Source organism: Ascaphus truei, unplaced genomic scaffold (assembly GCF_040206685.1).
Source record: "Ascaphus truei isolate aAscTru1 unplaced genomic scaffold, aAscTru1.hap1 HAP1_SCAFFOLD_431, whole genome shotgun sequence".
Taxonomy (NCBI): domain Eukaryota; kingdom Metazoa; phylum Chordata; class Amphibia; order Anura; family Ascaphidae; genus Ascaphus; species Ascaphus truei.
In genome coordinates, this window is record NW_027456762.1 from 152,989 (window position 1) to 171,791 (window position 18,803).

The window sequence follows — 18,803 nt, forward strand, 5'->3', positions numbered from 1 at the left end:
GCTCTGGATCAGGAGTTAGACATCGGAGCTACCACATCAACATGTTAAAAGAATATCATGCGAGTGGACCGGTGGTGATGGCGGTGTGTAGACCACCATCGGGGGATGCGACAAGCAGAGCTCTGCCCGATCTCCTAGGGGAGGCTCTGTGGAGGACGTGGGGATGGGGTCCCAGCTCGTGGCTTCCCAACGGAAGCAGGCGCGAGAGTTGTTAGGAAGGTATGGGAGTCTGTTCATGGACAAGCCGGGACGGGCTCACCTCACTGATCATCCGGTCAACACTGGTGATCAGAGGCCCCTCCATAAGTCCGCGGAGCATGCAGAAGGAGATTGAGATGTTGGAGAAGGGGGTGATCACCAGGTTACAGAGTCCCGGGGCCTCCCCAGTGATCCTTGTTCCCATAAAGGATGGAACCCCCCGGTTCTGCGTAGACTACCGGCAGTTAAATGCCAAGTGTCGGATGACTATCCCATGCCACGGATGGATGAGCTGTTAGACGAGCTCGCTGGGGCAAGGTATCTGAGCACAATGGATCTGACGTGGGTACTGGCAGAACCCATTGACCCAGGAGGCACGGGAAAGTCAGCATTCACCACCCCAAGTGGCTTGTACGAATTTTTGGTCATGCCAATTTGGATGAAGAACGCACTGGCTACCTTCAATCGTCTCATTTTTATTTGTTCTTTAGTGTTTTGTTATACTTCATTCATGTATCACTGTTTATTAGTTTGATGTTATTTGTTTATCACTGTTAAGATTGTCTTGTTTATTCTTACAAATTATGCTATTATTTTAGTTAATGTTTTAATTGGTGTTAGGGTATATATATGCCAGCACTTCCTATTTCCATCATGCCCCTGACGAAGTGACTGACGTCACGAAACGCGTAGGGTGTTTTTTGCTTTGGCTTGGATCATCCTCCCCCGTCTGTTTCCAGACTTTGCTTCAGCTCTCAGAGCCTCACTGCTGCTTTCTCGGGCACTTCCCCTGCCCTTGCGCTGTGACGTCACCGACACACCGCGCGACCTGCGGGTTTGTGCTTCTGGTGTCGGCGACTCCCCCAACAGCGTGTAGCCCTGGTCCCTCCTTGAGGTAACCCTCACCCACCTTGAAGGTCTGCGTGAGTGGCAATAGTGGTCGCCCTTGAAGTGTGGACTCTTGGAAGCTGTGCTGCTGCGCTCCATCTCTGCAGAAGCTCTGGTCTGGACTCAAAGACAGTTGCTCATGGGTTTAAAACACTCAGCCCTGCTGTAAGTAGGATTTTAATTTTACTCCTCCCGGATGACTCAACCTATTAGTGTCTTTAGCCCTACATTCATGTGTCTGTTGTTTTATTTATTTAATTGCATTACATTTGTGATTATCTCTTTGCCAATCTTTTCGGTGTTTGTTTGTTTGTTTATATTGGTTTTGTTAGTTGCACTATGATCTTTTTCTTTTGACTTTTCTGTTTCTGTTTTTGATGTTTGTTTGTCTGTCTATGAGACTTCACTGAAGATTCCCCTCGGGACTCCATTCCATATACCATTGGACTCTATTTGGTCAGTTTATTTTTTCTATTTGGAGGCGCCGGTTTTTCTGTTTTTTACTATTTGTCTTGGTTTGTGTACACCTTTTTGCCTCGGCAGCCCCCACTTTAAGTTTTAAGTGTTTTCATTGTATGTTTGTCACTTATTTATAGTTATTGCATTAGCGCTGATTTCACTGCTCTTCTTCTTTACCTCCAGTCGCCCGCTGTAAGGAATGCCGGGGTATGCCAGGGCGGACTTAGACGACTTGGCGGTGTTTAGTCATTCCTGGGCTGACCATCTTACCCCCGTAGCGGCGGTCCCAAGCCCGCATCCAGTATGCCGGGCCCACGCTAAAGCCGGTAAAGTGCCAAATAGTGATGGCAGAGGTTGTATACCTCGGGCACCGGGGTAGGCGGGGGGGCATCCCAAACCTGAGCCCGCCAATGTGGAAGCCGTTGTGGGTTGGCCGGTTCCCAAGACCAAGAAGCAGGTGCTAGCCTTTCTGGGGACCGCCGCGTACAGTATTACCGCAAGTTTGCATCAAATTACAGTGCCCTGGCCAAACCTGACTAAAAAGAGGCTCCCTCGCACGGTAACCTGGTCACCGGAGTGTGAGTGCCTTCTCAGCTCTGAAGGCTGCCCTGGCAAGCGCTCCGATCCTGGCAGCTGCCGACTATGATAAGCGGTTCCTGATTCAGACCGATGCCTCTAACTTTGGCCTTGTTGCAGTGTTGGGTCAGTGGGGGCCTCACAGGAGGCCTGGACCTCCGCTGCTGGGAGCCTGGGGTGTACCTGGTTGGTTCCAGTGACCGCGCCTCCTTCACAGGGACCCAATTCAATAATATACACGCCGTATATGGGAACAGGTTTACTGAACGTAGAGCAAGTGATACTATTACACCACACATGTATGTACATGTATGTACTCTGATATGCAGTACCTCCACAATACTCGGGTGCAGGGGGCACCAGTGTCCAGCCCCAATTGTCTCTCCCACCCCGTGTGTGTGTGTGACCGCGCTGCCCACAGGAAAGTGTATCGTTGGTGCGCTTGTAGGGATTGTGATACCTGCCGGACGCTCCAGCTCCCAGTACCACCAGCTGATGATAGAACCGTCTGCTCCAGCGCCATCGCCGTCAGCGCCCACCTACACGTGGGGTGGTATTCAGCTGGAGGGTCCCACCGTGAGGAGCCTCTGTACCTTGCTGTGGTGGTCTGATCCCAGACCATAGGCCACAAGCGCTGCACGGCGTCGCCGTGTCCCTGACACTATAGATCAGCGGGGGTCCCCCCGAGACTTTTCTGGGGGGCGCAGCATTTACAAAGGCTCCGCGCTGAGAGCGTGAGGCCTCTGTAAACTTACTTGCCAGGCTCTGGTAAAGCGTCATCAAATGACGCCCGTTGCAATGGAGATGTGACGTCACATGACTCCGCAGCGTCATTTGACGCATCATTATATGCGAGGGGGGGCACGACCGAGGAAGGAGCAGGTAGGGGGGCGCAGGCGCGCGGAGTTTATGCACCGCTGCTATAGATTCTAATTGGGGCAGTGTCCCTATCTAAGGGCCTGTCCCTGTAGCAGCCACAAGCTTACTGCGGAGGCGGGGACTAGCTGGGGCCTATCAGGGGTCTCTGGCCTACTGACACCCTGCCCACACTACCTGTGTCCCAGCTCCGACTGACTCGTGGTGCAGGGGCCTACTGACACCCTGCCCACACCCTCTCTGTGTCCCAGCTCCGACTGACTCGTGGTGCAGGGGCCTACTAACACCCTGCCCACACTACCTCTCTGTGTCCCAGCTCCGACTGACACGTGGTGCAGGGGCCTACTGACACCCTGCCCACACTACCTGTGTGTCCCAGCTTCTACTGACACGTGGTGCAGGGGCCTACTGACACCCTGCCCCCACACCCTCTCTGTGTCCCAGCTCCGACTGACTCGTGGTGCAGGGGCCTACTGACACCCTGCCCCCACTACCTGTGTCCCAGCTCCGACTGACTCGTGGTGCAGGGGCCTACTGACACCCTGCCCCCAGACCCTCTCTGTGTCCCAGCTCCGACTGACACGTGGTGCAGGGGCCTACTGACACCCTGCCCACACTACCTGTGTCCCAGCTCCGACTGACTCGTGGTGCAGGGGCCTACTGACACCCTGCCCACACTACCTCTCTGTGTCCCAGCTCCGACTGACACGTGGTGCAGGGGCCTACTGACACCCTGCCCACACACCCTCTCTGTGTCCCAGCTCCGACTGACACGTGGTGCAGGGGCCTACTGACACCCTGCCCCCATCCTCTCTGTGTCCCAGCTCCGACTGACTCGTGGTGCAGGGGCCTACTAACACCCTGCCCACACACCCTCTCTGTGTCCCAGCTCCGACTGACACGTGGTGCAGGGCCTACTGACACCCTGCCCACACTACCTCTGTGTGTCCCAGCTCCGACTGACTCATGGTGCAGGGGCCTACTGACACCCTGCCCACACTACCTGTGTCCCAGCTCCGACTGACACGTGGTGCAGGGGCCTACTGACACCCTGCCCCCACACCCTCTCTGTGTCCCAGCTCCGACTGACTCGTGGTGCAGGGGCCTACTAACACCCTGCCCACACCCTCTCTATGTCCCAGCTCCGACTGACTCGTGGTGCAGGGGCCTACTGACACCCTGCCCCCAGACCCTCTCTGTGTCCCAGCTCCGACTGACTCGTGGTGCAGGGGCCTACCGACACCCTGCCCCCACACCCTCTCTGTGTCCCAGCTCCGACTGACTTGTGGTGCAGGGGCCTACCGACACCCTGCCCACACACCCTCTCTGTGTCCCAGCTCCGACTGACTTGTGGTGCAGGGGCCTACCGACACCCTGCCCACACACCTTCTCTGTGTCCCAGCTCCGACTGACTCGTGGTGCAGGGGCCTACCGACACCCTGCCCACACACCCTCTCTGTGTCCCAGCTCCGACTGACACGTGGTGCAGGGGCCCACTGACACCCAGCCCACACACCCTCTCTGTGTCCCAGCTCCGACTGACTCGTGGTGCAGGGGCCTACTGACACCCTGCCCCCAGACCCTCTCTGTGTCCCAGCTCCGACTGACACGTGGTGCAGGGGCCTACTGACACCCTGCCCCCACACCCTCTCTGTGTCCCAGCTCCGACTGACACGTGGTGCAGGGGCCTACCGACACCCTGCCCCCACACCCTCTCTGTGTCCCAGCTCCGACTGACTCGTGGTGCAGGGGCCTACCGACACCCTGCCCACACACCTTCTCTGTGTCCCAGCTCCGACTGACTCGTGGTGCAGGGGCCTACCGACACCCTGCCCACACACCCTCTCTGTGTCCCAGCTCCGACTGACACGTGGTGCAGGGGCCCACTGACACCCAGCCCACACACCCTCTCTGTGTCCCAGCTCCGACTGACTCGTGGTGCAGGGGCCTACTGACACCCTGCCCCCAGACCCTCTCTGTGTCCCAGCTCCGACTGACACGTGGTGCAGGGGCCTACTGACACCCTGCCCCCACACCCTCTCTGTGTCCCAGCTCCGACTGACACGTGGTGCAGGGGCCTACCGACACCCTGCCCCCACACCCTCTCTGTGTCCCAGCTCCGACTGACTCGTGGTGCAGGGGCCTACTGACACCCTGCCCCCACACCCTCTCTGTGTCCCAGCTCCGACTGACACGTGGTGCAGGGGCCTACCGACACCCTGCCCCCACACCCTCTCTGTGTCCCAGCTCCGACTGACTCGTGGTGCAGGGGCCTACTGACACCCTGCCCCCACACCCTCTCTGTGTCCCAGCTCAGACTGACACGTGGTGCAGGGCCTACCGACAGCCTGCCCCCACACCCTCTCTGTGTCCCAGCTCCGACTGACTCGTGGTGCAGGGGCCTACCGACACCCTGCCCCCACACCCTCTCTGTGTCCCAGCTCCGACTGACTTGTGGTGCAGGGCCTACTGACACCCTGCCCACACCCTCTCTGTGTCCCAGCTCCGACTGACTCATGGTGCAGGGGCCTACTGACACCCTGCCCACACTACCTGTGTCCCAGCTCCAACTGACTCGTGGTGCAGGGGCCTACTGACACCCTGCCCACACACCCTCTCTGTGTCCCAGCTCCGACTGACACGTGGTGCAGGGGCCTACTGACACCCTGCCCACACACCCTCTCTGTGTCCCAGCTCCGACTGACACGTGGTGCAGGGGCCTACTGACACCCTGCCCACACTACCTGTGTCCCAGCTCCGACTGACTCGTGGTGCAGGGGCCTACCGACACCCTGCCCACACTACCTGTGTCCCAGCTCCGACTGACTTGTGGTGCAGGGGCCTACTAACACCCTGCCCACACTACCTCTGTGTCCCAGCTCCGACTGACACGTGGTGCAGGGGCCTACTGACACCCTGCCCCCACACCCTCTCTGTGTCCCAGCTCCGACTGACTCGTGGTGCAGGGGCCTACTGACACCCTGCCCCCACACCCTCTCTGTGTACCAGCTCCGACTGACTTGTGGTGCAGGGGCCTACTGACACCCTGCCCACACTACCTGTGTCCCAGCTCCGACTGACTCGTGGTGCAGGGGCCTACTGACACCCTGCCCACACTCCCTGTGTCCCAGCTCCGACTGACTCGTGGTGCAGGGGCCTACTGACACCCTGCCCACACTACCTCTCTGTGTCCCAGCTCCGACTGACTCGTGGTGCAGGGGCCTACTGACACCCTGCCCACACCCTCTCTGTGTCCCAGCTCCGACTGACTCGTGGTGCAGGGGCCTACTGACACCCTGCCCACACTACCTGTGTCCCAGCTCCAACTGACTCGTGGTGCAGGGGCCTACTGACACCCTGCCCACACTACCTGTGTCCCAGCTCCGACTGACACGTGGTGCAGGGGCCTACTGACACCCTGCCCACACACCCTCTCTGTGTCCCAGCTCCGACTGACACGTGGTGCAGGGGCCTACCGACACCCTGCCCCCACACCCTCTCTGTGTCCCAGCTCCGACTGACTTGTGGTGCAGGGGCCTAATGACACCCTGCCCACACTACCTGTGTCCCAGCTCCGACTGACTCGTGGTGCAGGGGCCTACTGACACCCTGCCCACACTACCTCTCTGTGTCCCAGCTCCGACTGACTCGTGGTGCAGGGGCCTACTGACACCCTGCCCCCACACCCTCTCTGTGTCCCAGCTCCGACTGACACGTGGTGCAGGGGCCTATTGACACCCTGCCCACACCCTCTCTGTGTCCCAGGTCCAACTGACTCGTGGTGCAGGGGCCTACTGACACCCTGCCCACACTACCTGTGTCCCAGCTCCGACTGACACGTGGTGCAGGGGCCTACTGACACCCTGCCCACACCCTCTCTGTGTCCCAGCTCCGACTGACTCGTGGTGCAGGGGCCTACTGACACCCTGCCCACACTACCTGTGTCCCAGCTCCAACTGACTCGTGGTGCAGGGGCCTACTGACACCCTGCCCACACTACCTGTGTCCCAGCTCCGACTGACACGTGGTGCAGGGGCCTAATGACACCCTGCCCACACACCCTCTCTGTGTCCCAGCTCCGACTGACACGTGGTGCAGGGGCCTACTGACACCCTGCCCCCACACCCTCTCTGTGTCCCAGCTCCAACTGACTTGTGGTGCAGGGGCCTACTGAAACCCTGCCCACACTACCTGTGTCCCAGCTCCGACTGACTCGTGGTGCAGGGGCCTACTGACACCCTGCCCACACTACCTCTCTGTGTCCCAGCTCCAACTGACACGTGGTGCAGGGGCCTACTGACACCCTGCCCACACCCTCTCTGTGTCCCAGCTCCAACTGACTTGTGGTGCAGGGGCCTACTGACACCCTGCCCACACTACCTGTGTCCCAGCTCCGACTGACACGTGGTGCAGGGCCTACTAACACCCTGCCCACACACCCTCTCTGTGTCCCAGCTCCGACTGACACGTGGTGCAGGGCCTACTGACACCCTGCCCACACTACCTCTGTGTGTCCCAGCTCCGACTGACTCATGGTGCAGGGGCCTACCGACACCCTGCCCACACTACCTGTGTCCCTGCTCCGACTGACACGTGGTGCAGGGGCCTACTGACACCCTGCCCCCACACCCTCTCTGTGTCCCAGCTCCGACTGACTCGTGGTGCAGGGGCCTACTAACACCCTGCCCACACCCTCTCTGTGTCCCAGCTCCGACTGACTCGTGGTGCAGGGGCCTACTGACACCCTGCCCCCAGACCCTCTCTGTGTCCCAGCTCCGACTGACTCGTGGTGCAGGGGCCTACCGACACCCTGCCCCCACACCCTCTCTGTGTCCCAGCTCCGACTGACTTGTGGTGCAGGGGCCTACCGACACCCTGCCCACACACCCTCTCTGTGTCCCAGCTCCGACTGACTTGTGGTGCAGGTGCCTACTGACACCCTGCCCACACTACCTGTGTCCCAGCTCCGACTGACTCGTGGTGCAGGGGCCTACCGACACCCTGCCCACACACCCTCTCTGTGTCCCAGCTCCGACTGACACGTGGTGCAGGGGCCCACTGACACCCAGCCCACACACCCTCTCTGTGTCCCAGCTCCGACTGACTCGTGGTGCAGAGGCCTACTGACACCCTGCCCCCAGACCCTCTCTGTGTCCCAGCTCCGACTGACACGTGGTGCAGGGGCCTACTGACACCCTGCCCCCACACCCTCTCTGTGTCCCAGCTCCGACTGACACGTGGTGCAGGGGCCTACCGACACCCTGCCCCCACACCCTCTCTGTGTCCCAGCTCCGACTGACTCGTGGTGCAGGGGCCTACTGACACCCTGCCCCCACACCCTCTCTGTGTCCCAGCTCCGACTGACACGTGGTGCAGGGGCCTACCGACACCCTGCCCCCACACCCTCTCTGTGTCCCAGCTCCGACTGACTCGTGGTGCAGGGGCCTACTGACACCCTGCCCCCACACCCTCTCTGTGTCCCAGCTCAGACTGACACGTGGTGCAGGGCCTACCGACAGCCTGCCCCCACACCCTCTCTGTGTCCCAGCTCCGACTGACTCGTGGTGCAGGGGCCTACCGACACCCTGCCCCCACACCCTCTCTGTGTCCCAGCTCCGACTGACTTGTGGTGCAGGGCCTACTGACACCCTGCCCACACCCTCTCTGTGTCCCAGCTCCGACTGACTCATGGTGCAGGGGCCTACTGACACCCTGCCCACACTACCTGTGTCCCAGCTCCAACTGACTCGTGGTGCAGGGGCCTACTGACACCCTGCCCACACACCCTCTCTGTGTCCCAGCTCCGACTGACACGTGGTGCAGGGGCCTACTGACACCCTGCCCACACACCCTCTCTGTGTCCCAGCTCCGACTGACACGTGGTGCAGGGGCCTACTGACACCCTGCCCACACTACCTGTGTCCCAGCTCCGACTGACTCGTGGTTCAGGGGCCTACCGACACCCTGCCCACACTACCTGTGTCCCAGCTCCGACTGACTCGTGGTGCAGGGGCCTACTAACACCCTGCCCACACTACCTCTGTGTCCCAGTTCCGACTGACACGTGGTGCAGGGGCCTACTGACACCCTGCCCCCACACCCTCTCTGTGTCCCAGCTCCGACTGACTCGTGGTGCAGGGGCCTACTGACACCCTGCCCCCACACCCTCTCTGTGTCCCAGCTCCGACTGACTTGTGGTGCAGGGGCCTACTGACACCCTGCCCACACTACCTGTGTCCCAGCTCCGACTGACTCGTGGTGCAGGGGCCTACTGACACCCTGCCCACACTCCGTGTCCCAGCTCCGACTGACTCGTGGTGCAGGGGCCTACTGACACCCTGCCCACACTACCTCTCTGTGTCCCAGCTCCGACTGACTCGTGGTGCAGGGGCCTACTGACACCCTGCCCACACCCTCTCTGTGTCCCAGCTCCGACTGACTCGTGGTGCAGGGGCCTACTGACACCCTGCCCACACTACCTGTGTTCCAGCTCCAACTGACTCGTGGTGCAGGGGCCTACTGACACCCTGCCCACACTACCTGTGTCCCAGCTCCGACTGACACGTGGTGCAGGGGCCTACTGACACCCTGCCCACACACCCTCTCTGTGTCCCAGCTCCGACTGACACGTGGTGCAGGGGCCTACCGACACCCTGCCCCCACACCCTCTCTGTGTCCCAGCTCCGACTGACTTGTGGTGCAGGGGCCTAATGACACCCTGCCCACACTACCTGTGTCCCAGCTCCGACTGACTCGTGGTGCAGGGGCCTACTGACACCCTGCCCACACTACCTCTCTGTGTCCCAGCTCCGACTGACTCGTGGTGCAGGGGCCTACTGACACCCTGCCCCCACACCCTCTCTGTGTCCCAGCTCCGACTGACACGTGGTGCAGGGGCCTACTGACACCCTGCCCACACCCTCTCTGTGTCCCAGCTCCAACTGACTCGTGGTGCAGGGGCCTACTGACACCCTGCCCACACTACCTGTGTCCCAGCTCCGACTGACACGTGGTGCAGGGGCCTACTGACACCCTGCCCACACCCTCTCTGTGTCCCAGCTCCGACTGACTCGTGGTGCAGGGGCCTACTGACACCCTGCCCACACTACCTGTGTCCGAGCTCCAACTGACTCGTGGTGCAGGGGCCTACTGACACCCTGCCCACACTACCTGTGTCCCAGCTCCGACTGACACGTGGTGCAGGGGCCTACTGACACCCTGCCCACACACCCTCTCTGTGTCCCAGCTCCGACTGACACGTGGTGCAGGGGCCTACTGACACCCTGCCCCCACACCCTCTCTGTGTCCCAGCTCCAACTGACTTGTGGTGCAGGGGCCTACTGACACCCTGCCCACACTACCTGTGTCCCAGCTCCGACTGACTCGTGGTGCAGGGGCCTACTGACACCCTGCCCACACTACCTCTCTGTGTCCCAGCTCCGACTGACACGTGGTGCAGGGGCCTACTGACACCCTGCCCACACCCTCTCTGTGTCCCAGCTCCAACTGACTCGTGGTGCAGGGGCCTACTGACACCCTGCCCACACTACCTGTGTCCCAGCTCCGACTGACACGTGGTGCAGGGGCCTACTGACACCCTGCCCACACTACCTGTGTCCCAGCTACGACTGACTCGTGGTGCAGGGGCCTACTGACACCCTGCCCACACTACCTGTGTCCCAGCTCCGACTGACACGTGGTGCAGGGGCCTACTGACACCCTGCCCACACCCTCTCTGTGTCCCAGCTCCAACTGACTCGTGGTGCAGGGGCCTACTGACACCCTGCCCACACTACCTGTGTCCCAGCTCCGACTGACACGTGGTGCAGGGGCCTACTGACACCCTGCCCACACCCTCTCTGTGTCCCAGCTCCAACTGACTCGTGGTGCAGGGGCCTACTGACACCCTGCCCACACTACCTGTGTCCCAGCTCCAACTGACTCGTGGTGCAGGGGCCTACTGACACCCTGCCCACACTACCTGTGTCCCAGCTCCGACTGACTCGTGGTGCAGGGGCCTACTGACACCCTGCCCCCACTACCTCTCTGTGTCCCAGCTCCGACTGACACGTGGTGCAGGGGCCTACTGACACCCTGCCCACACTACCTGTGTCCCAGCTCCGACTGACACGTGGTGCAGGGGCCTACTGACACCCTGCCCACACCCTCTCTGTGTCCCAGCTCCGACTGACTCGTGGTGCAGGGGCCTACTGACACCCTGCCCACACTACCTGTGTCCCAGCTCCAACTGACTCGTGGTGCAGGGGCCTACTGACACCCTGCCCCCACACTACCTGTGTCCCAGCTCCGACTGACACGTGGTGCAGGGGCCTACTGACACCCTGCCCACACACCCTCTCTGTGTCCCAGCTCCGACTGACACGTGGTGCAGGGGCCTACTGACACCCTGCCCCCACACCCTCTCTGTGTCCCAGCTCCAACTGACTTGTGGTGCAGGGGCCTACTGACACCCTGTCCACACTACCTGTGTCCCAGCTCCGACTGACTCGTGGTGCAGGGGCCTACTGACACCCTGCCCACACTACCTCTCTGTGTCCCAGCTCCAACTGACTCGTGGTGCAGGGGCCTACTGACACCCTGCCCACACCCTCTCTGTGTCCCAGCTCCAACTGACTCGTGGTGCAGGGGCCTACTGACACCCTGCCCACACTACCTGTGTCCCAGCTCCGACTGACACGTGGTGCAGGGGCCTACTGACACCCTGCCCACACTACCTGTGTCCCAGCTACGACTGACTCGTGGTGCAGGGGCCTACTGACACCCTGCCCACACTACCTGTGTCCCAGCTCCGACTGACACGTGGTGCAGGGGCCTACTGACACCCTGCCCACACCCTCTCTGTGTCCCAGCTCCAACTGACTCGTGGTGCAGGGGCCTACTGACACCCTGCCCACACTACCTGTGTCCCAGCTCCGACTGACACGTGGTGCAGGGGCCTACTGACACCCTGCCCACACCCTCTCTGTGTCCCAGCTCCAACTGACTCGTGGTGCAGGGGCCTACTGACACCCTGCCCACACTACCTGTGTCCCAGCTCCAACTGACTCGTGGTGCAGGGGCCTACTGACACCCTGCCCACACTACCTGTGTCCCAGCTCCGACTGACTCGTGGTGCAGGGGCCTACTGACACCCTGCCCCCACTACCTCTCTGTGTCCCAGCTCCGACTGACACGTGGTGCAGGGGCCTACTGACACCCTGCCCACACTACCTGTGTCCCAGCTCCGACTGACACGTGGTGCAGGGGCCTACTGACACCCTGCCCACACCCTCTCTGTGTCCCAGCTCCGACTGACTCGTGGTGCAGGGGCCTACTGACACCCTGCCCACACTACCTGTGTCCCAGCTCCAACTGACTCGTGGTGCAGGGGCCTACTGACACCCTGCCCCCACACTACCTGTGTCCCAGCTCCGACTGACACGTGGTGCAGGGGCCTACTGACACCCTGCCCACACACCCTCTCTGTGTCCCAGCTCCGACTGACACGTGGTGCAGGGGCCTACTGACACCCTGCCCCCACACCCTCTCTGTGTCCCAGCTCCAACTGACTTGTGGTGCAGGGGCCTACTGACACCCTGTCCACACTACCTGTGTCCCAGCTCCGACTGACTCGTGGTGCAGGGGCCTACTGACACCCTGCCCACACTACCTCTCTGTGTCCCAGCTCCAACTGACTCGTGGTGCAGGGGCCTACTGACACCCTGCCCACACCCTCTCTGTGTCCCAGCTCCAACTGACTCGTGGTGCAGGGGCCTACTGACACCCTGCCCACACTACCTGTGTCCCAGCTCCGACTGACACGTGGTGCAGGGGCCTACTGACACCCTGCCCACACTACCTGTGTCCCAGCTACAACTGACTCGTGGTGCAGGGGCCTACTGACACCCTGCCCACACTACCTGTGTCCCAGCTCCGACTGACACGTGGTGCAGGGGCCTACTGACACCCTGCCCACACCCTCTCTGTGTCCCAGCTCCAACTGACTCGTGGTGCAGGGGCCTACTGACACCCTGCCCACACTACCTGTGTCCCAGCTCCGACTGACACGTGGTGCAGGGGCCTACTGACACCCTGCCCACACCCTCTCTGTGTCCCAGCTCCAACTGACTCGTGGTGCAGGGGCCTACTGACACCCTGCCCACACTACCTGTGTCCCAGCTCCAACTGACTCGTGGTGCAGGGGCCTACTGACACCCTGCCCACACTACCTGTGTCCCAGCTCCGACTGACTCGTGGTGCAGGGGCCTACTGACACCCTGCCCCCACTACCTCTCTGTGTCCCAGCTCCGACTGACACGTGGTGCAGGGGCCTACTGACACCCTGCCCACACTACCTGTGTCCCAGCTCCGACTGACTCGTGGTGCAGGGGCCTACTGACACCCTGCCCCCACACCCTCTCTGTGTCCCAGCTCCGACTGACTCGTGGTGCAGGGGCCTACCGACACCCTGCCCACACCCTCTCTGTGTCCCAGCTCCGACTGACTCGTGGTGCAGGGGCCTACTGACACCCTGCCCACACACCCTCTCTGTGTCCCAGCTCCGACTGACACGTGGTGCAGGGGCCTACCGACACCCTGCCCCCACTACCTGTGTCCCAGCTTCAACTGACTCGTGGTGCAGGGGCCTACTGACACCCTGCCCACACTACCTGTGTCCCAGCTCCGACTGACACGTGGTGCAGGGGCCTACTGACACCCTGCCCACACACCCTCTCTGTGTCCCAGCTCCGACTGACACGTGGTGCAGGGGCCTACTGACACCCTGCCCCCACACCCTCTCTGTGTCCCAGCTCCGACTGACACGTGGTGCAGGGGCCTACCGACACCCTGCCCACACCCTCTCTGTGTCCCAGCTCCGACTGACACGTGGTGCAGGGGCCTACCGACACCCTGCCCACACTACCTCTGTGTGTCCCAGCTCCGACTGACTCATGGTGCAGGTGCCTACCGACACCCTGCCCACACTACCTGTGTCCCAGCTACGACTGACTCGTGGTGCAGGGGCCTACTAACACCCTGCCCACACTACCTCTCTGTGTCCCAGCTCCGACTGACACGTGGTGCAGGGGCCTACTAACACCCTGCCCACACCCTATCTGTGTCCCAGCTCCGACTGACACGTGGTGCAGGGGCCTACTGACACCCTGCCCACACCCTCTCTGTGTCCCAGCTCCGACTGACTCGTGGTGCAGGGTCTACCGACACCCTGCCCACACTACCTGAGTCCCAGCTCCAACTGACTTGTGGTGCAGGGGCCTACTGACACCCTGCCCACACTACCTGTGTCCCAGCTCCGACTGACTCGTGGTGCAGGGGCCTACTGACACCCTGCCCACACTACCTCTCTGTGTCCCAGCTCCGACTGACTCGTGGTGCAGGGGCCTACTGACACCCTGCCCACACCCTCTCTGTGTCCCAGCTCCAACTGACTCGTGGTGCAGGGGCCTACTGACACCCTGCCCACACTACCTGTGTCCCAGCTCCGACTGACACGTGGTGCAGGGGCCTACTGACACCCTGCCCACACTACCTCTCTGTGTCCCAGCTCCGACTGACTCGTGGTGCAGGGGCCTACTGACACCCTGCCCCCACACCCTCTCTGTGTCCCAGCTCCGACTGACACGTGGTGCAGGGGCCTACTGACACCCTGCCCACACCCTCTCTGTGTCCCAGCTCCAACTGACTCGTGGTGCAGGGGCCTACTGACACCCTGCCCACACTACCTGTGTCCCAGCTCCGACTGACACGTGGTGCAGGGGCCTACTGACACCCTGCCCACACCCTCTCTGTGTCCCAGCTCCGACTGACTCGTGGTGCAGGGGCCTACTGACACCCTGCCCACACTACCTGTGTCCGAGCTCCAACTGACTCGTGGTGCAGGGGCCTACTGACACCCTGCCCACACTACCTGTGTCCCAGCTCCGACTGACACGTGGTGCAGGGGCCTACTGACACCCTGCCCACACACCCTCTCTGTGTCCCAGCTCCGACTGACACGTGGTGCAGGGGCCTACTGACACCCTGCCCCCACACCCTCTCTGTGTCCCAGCTCCAACTGACTTGTGGTGCAGGGGCCTACTGACACCCTGCCCACACTACCTGTGTCCCAGCTCCGACTGACTCGTGGTGCAGGGGCCTACTGACACCCTGCCCACACTACCTCTCTGTGTCCCAGCTCCGACTGACACGTGGTGCAGGGGCCTACTGACACCCTGCCCACACCCTCTCTGTGTCCCAGCTCCAACTGACTCGTGGTGCAGGGGCCTACTGACACCCTGCCCACACTACCTGTGTCCCAGCTCCGACTGACACGTGGTGCAGGGGCCTACTGACACCCTGCCCACACTACCTGTGTCCCAGCTACGACTGACTCGTGGTGCAGGGGCCTACTGACACCCTGCCCACACTACCTGTGTCCCAGCTCCGACTGACACGTGGTGCAGGGGCCTACTGACACCCTGCCCACACTACCTGTGTCCCAGCTCCGACTGACACGTGGTGCAGGGGCCTACTGACACCCTGCCCACACCCTCTCTGTGTCCCAGCTCCAACTGACTCGTGGTGCAGGGGCCTACTGACACCCTGCCCACACTACCTGTGTCCCAGCTCCAACTGACTCGTGGTGCAGGGGCCTACTGACACCCTGCCCACACTACCTGTGTCCCAGCTCCGACTGACTCGTGGTGCAGGGGCCTACTGACACCCTGCCCCCACTACCTCTCTGTGTCCCAGCTCCGACTGACACGTGGTGCAGGGGCCTACTGACACCCTGCCCACACTACCTGTGTCCCAGCTCCGACTGACACGTGGTGCAGGGGCCTACTGACACCCTGCCCACACCCTCTCTGTGTCCCAGCTCCGACTGACTCGTGGTGCAGGGGCCTACTGACACCCTGCCCACACTACCTGTGTCCCAGCTCCAACTGACTCGTGGTGCAGGGGCCTACTGACACCCTGCCCACACTACCTGTGTCCCAGCTCCGACTGACACGTGGTGCAGGGGCCTACTGACACCCTGCCCACACACCCTCTCTGTGTCCCAGCTCCGACTGACACGTGGTGCAGGGGCCTACTGACACCCTGCCCCCACACCCTCTCTGTGTCCCAGCTCCAACTGACTTGTGGTGCAGGGGCCTACTGACACCCTGCCCACACTACCTGTGTCCCAGCTCCGACTGACTCGTGGTGCAGGGGCCTACTGACACCCTGCCCACACTACCTCTCTGTGTCCCAGCTCCGACTGACTCGTGGTGCAGGGGCCTACTGACACCCTGCCCACACCCTCTCTGTGTCCCAGCTCCAACTGACTCGTGGTGCAGGGGCCTACTGACACCCTGCCCACACTACCTGTGTCCCAGCTCCGACTGGCACGTGGTGCAGGGGCCTACTGACACCCTGCCCACACTACCTGTGTCCCAGCTACGACTGACTCGTGGTGCAGGGGCCTACTGACACCCTGCCCACACTACCTGTGTCCCAGCTCCGACTGACACGTGGTGCAGGGGCCTACTGACACCCTGCCCACACCCTCCCTGTGTCCCAGCTCCAACTGACTCGTGGTGCAGGGGCCTACTGACACCCTGCCCACACTACCTGTGTCCCAGCTCCGACTGACACGTGGTGCAGGGGCCTACTGACACCCTGCCCACACCCTCTCTGTGTCCCAGCTCCAACTGACTCGTGGTGCAGGGGCCTACTGACACCCTGCCCACACTACCTGTGTCCCAGCTCCGACTGACTCGTGGTGCAGGGGCCTACTGACACCCTGCCCCCACACCCTCTCTGTGTCCCAGCTCCGACTGACTCGTGGTGCAGGGGCCTACCGACACCCTGCCCACACCCTCTCTGTGTCCCAGCTCCGACTGCCTCGTGGTGCAGGGGCCTACTGACACCCTGCCCACACACCCTCTCTGTGTCCCAGCTCTGACTGACACGTGGTGCAGGGGCCTACCGACACCCTGCCCCCACTACCTGTGTCCCAGCTCCGACTGACACGTGGTGCAGGGGCCTACTGACACCCTGCCCACACACCCTCTCTGTGTCCCAGCTCCGACTGACACGTGGTGCAGGGGCCTACCGACACCCTGCCCACACCCTCTCTGTGTCCCAGCTCCGACTGACACGTGGTGCAGGGGCCTACCGACACCCTGCCCACACTACCTCTGTGTGTCCCAGCTCCGACTGACTCATGGTGCAGGGACCTACCGACACCCTGCCCACACTACCTGTGTCCCAGCTACGACTGACTCGTGGTGCAGGGGCCTACTAACACCCTGCCCACACTACCTCTCTGTGTCCCAGCTCCGACTGACACGTGGTGCAGGGGCCTACTAACACCCTGCCCACACCCTATCTGTGTCCCAGCTCCGACTGACACGTGGTGCAGGGGCCTACTGACACCCTGCCCACACCCTCTCTGTGTCCCAGCTCCGACTGACTCGTGGTGCAGGGTCTACCGACACCCTGCCCACACTACCTGAGTCCCAGCTCCGACTGACTTGTGGTGCAGGGGCCTACTGACACCCTGCCCCCACACCCTCTCTGTGTCCCAGCTCCGACTGACTCGTGGTGCAGGGGCCCACTGACACCCTGCCCCCACACCCTCTCTGTGTCCCAGCTCCGACTGACTCGTGGTGCAGGGGCCTACTGACACCCTGCCCCCACACCCTCTCTGTGTCCCAGCTCCGACTGACTCGTGGTGCAGGGGCCTACTGACACCCTGCCCCCACACCCTCTCTGTGTCCCAGCTCCGACTGACACGTGGTGCAGGGGCCCACTGACACCCTGCCCCCACACCCTCTCTGTGTCCCAGCTCCGACTGACTCGTGGTGGAGGGGCCTACTGACACCCAGCCCACACTACCTGTGTCCCAGCTCCGACTGACACGTGGTGCAGGGGCCTACTGACACCCTGCCCACACACCCTCTCTGTGTCCCAGCTCCGACTGACTCGTGGTGCAGGGGCCTACTGACACCCTGCCCACACACCCTCTCTGTGTCCCAGCTCCGACTGACTCGTGGTGCAGGCGCACCAAATGTATCAATGTTGTGCAGGGAGATATCTAATGCCCCATTGGCTATCGCGCACCAGCTGATCCTGAAGCCCCAGTGGCTTCTGGGGGTTGTAGTTCCCCTATGGAGCTACTTCACGTAATGGCCGCCGCTTGCACTACACTGCGCACGCGTCCAGCTGTGTAAGATGGCCGCCGAGATCTTGGCCATACTGCGCACGCATGAACGATATGCGCACCTTTAAAGATGGCGGTGCCCTGGGCACTTGCTCTGCTGATGCACTCGCCTCCCCCACAAGCCGCAACTACCGGCGCTCGACGTGTGCGCCTCCGCAGCTCTATAGGAGGGTAAGGGGGAGCCCAGGCTATATATGGTACGTATATCTGTATTGTAAGCCTGGTTCCAGCCGCTCAGGGACCGGGGTTAATGTGTTTGCAGAAGTGTCTGTGACCTTTCCCTGTAACGGTTTGTGTTGGAGTTGTACCCACCAATCAGGGCCCGGGCACGTAGCCAGAACCTGGCCCTGAATCTTACCATATGGTGGGCTAAGGCAGGGGTGGGGGCGCAGCAGTTATAGAGGTCCTATGATCGCGCGAGGCCCCTATAAAACACTTACCTTCCCGCGTCGTCCTGGTAAGCCGGCGTCAGGTCATTTTTACGCACCCCTGGGCAGAGGGTATAAATATGTGGGGAGGGAGACCACTCGAACTCAATATTCAGCTCAAGCTCCAGTGCTGGTGTCAGGCCTGGAGTCCTGCTTCAGAGGTTATTGCA